At 37.2% G+C, this 1,819-nt stretch overlaps 1 protein-coding gene across 1 annotated transcript in view; it reads left to right on the top strand.

Moving 5' to 3' along the window:
- The window catches only part of STPG1 (sperm tail PG-rich repeat containing 1), a 39,550-nt gene that overhangs the window by 4,810 nt on the left and 32,921 nt on the right, over window positions 1-1,819 (top strand). The window lies entirely within an intron of this gene.

The raw sequence follows: 1,819 nt of genomic DNA, 5'->3' as shown, positions 1-1,819 counted from the left end.
GTCTTTGGGGGGATTTAAATTTTATACTTATATCTAAATGTATCCATTTATACTCCTAATTCTGTATTTTATATTTATCCCCATGTTTATTATTTCCAGAGCTCTTCATTCCTTCATGTAGGTCCAGATCTCCAACTGGTATCATTTATCTTCTGCCTGAAGGACTTCCTTTAATGCTTCTTACAGTTCACGTTTGCTGGCGATCGATTCTTTCAGCTTTAAAAATATATATTTAAGCCTTTTTGTTTTTCTCTTGTTTTGAATCCTGGGTACAGGATTCCAGGGTGAGAGTTGTTTTCCTTCCCTTAAGAATAATGTTTCCAGCAGCAGTCTGTTGTCATTCTGACATTTGTTCCTTTACATGTTCCTTTTTCTCTGTCTAATTTTAAGGTTTTTCTCTTTGTCACTTTTTAAAGGCTAATTTGATTCTTTTATGTGCTGCACTGTAGTTTTGTTGAGGTACATTGACTTTCTTGGGTCTGTGAGACCACAGCTTTTATCATATTTAGAAATTTTTCATTTTTTCTTGAAATAATTTTTCTATTTCTTTTCTTCTCACGTCTCTTTTTTGGAGAGTCCAATTACATGTATATTAGCCTCCCTGAAGTTGTCACATAGCTCACTGATACTCTATATTTTTTAGTCTTTTTTCTCTCTGTTTTATTTGAGATAGTTTCTATTTCTATTTCTTCAAGTTTACTAGTCTTTTCTCTGTAATGTCTAGTCTACTATTAGTCTCATTTAGTGTATTTTTTAATCTCAGACATCTTAGTTTTCATCCATAGAAGTTTGATTTAGCTCTGATACCTTCCATGTCTGTTTTTGTGGCAATGATATTGTGCTTGTAATTCTCTCACCTGTATCATTTTTGAATTGGTTTTGATTGATTATATTCTCCTCATTATGAGTTGTTTCCTCTTCCTTTTTTCATGCCCATTAGTTTTTTTTATTGGATGCCAGATATTTTGAATTTTACCTGTTGGGACTATATATTTTTGCAGTCCTGTCAATTCTTATGCTTTTCTCTGAGATGTCCTTAAATTACTTGGAAACAGATCTCTTCAAGTATAGCTTTCAAGCTTTGTTCTCTGGAAGCAGAGAAATGTTTAGTCTAGTGATAATTTTGCCCTGTTTTTGAGGCAAAACCCTTCTGCATGTGTCACTTTAGGTTCCATGAATTACGAGGTGTTCCACTCTGACTATTGGGGGCAGGAGCTATTCCTGGCCTGGTGTAAGCTTCCTGTACTGTTCGCTCTAATTCTTCCAGTTGATTCTTTCCCCAACCTTGGGTAGTTTTCTCACATCAGTACTCAGGACACTACTCAAAGGGAACCCAGTGCACATCTCCAGAACTCTTTCTTTGTGTAGCTCTCTCTTCTCTGGTTCTCTGCTCTGTAAAGTCCAGCCATCTGGCCTTTCTGCGCTCCCAGATCCATTTCCTCAACTCAGAACGACCGTCAGGCTCCACCTGGTTTCCTCCTTCCTGTGCTGTGGCCCGGAAATCTCTCCAGTAAGCAGTATACTGGAGGCAATCTTATTGCAAACCTCATTTGTGTCCCATCTCCAGGGATCCTTGTCCTTTGTTACTTAATGTCCAGTATCTTGAAAATCATTGCTTCATGCATTTTGTCCGTCGTTAACTTTTTTTTTTTTTTCCTATTAGGAGGGCAAATTCTATTCCATGTTTGTTGGAAGCCAAAAATTAGTTATCCAGAGTGTTTATTTAAAGTCCCGATTTTTTTTGGCGGTTCTCATAAAGGATTGCTTGGACGTGTGCCATTCCACCACCGACAGAAGCCAAAGTGTTGGATCTCTTTTT

This window comes from Pteropus vampyrus, unplaced genomic scaffold (genome assembly GCF_000151845.1).
Source record: "Pteropus vampyrus isolate Shadow unplaced genomic scaffold, Pvam_2.0 Scaffold36, whole genome shotgun sequence".
Taxonomy (NCBI): Eukaryota; Metazoa; Chordata; class Mammalia; order Chiroptera; family Pteropodidae; genus Pteropus; species Pteropus vampyrus.
The sequence above is the reverse complement of the archived record's forward strand: the minus strand, read 5'-3'. Positions and strand labels throughout refer to the sequence as shown.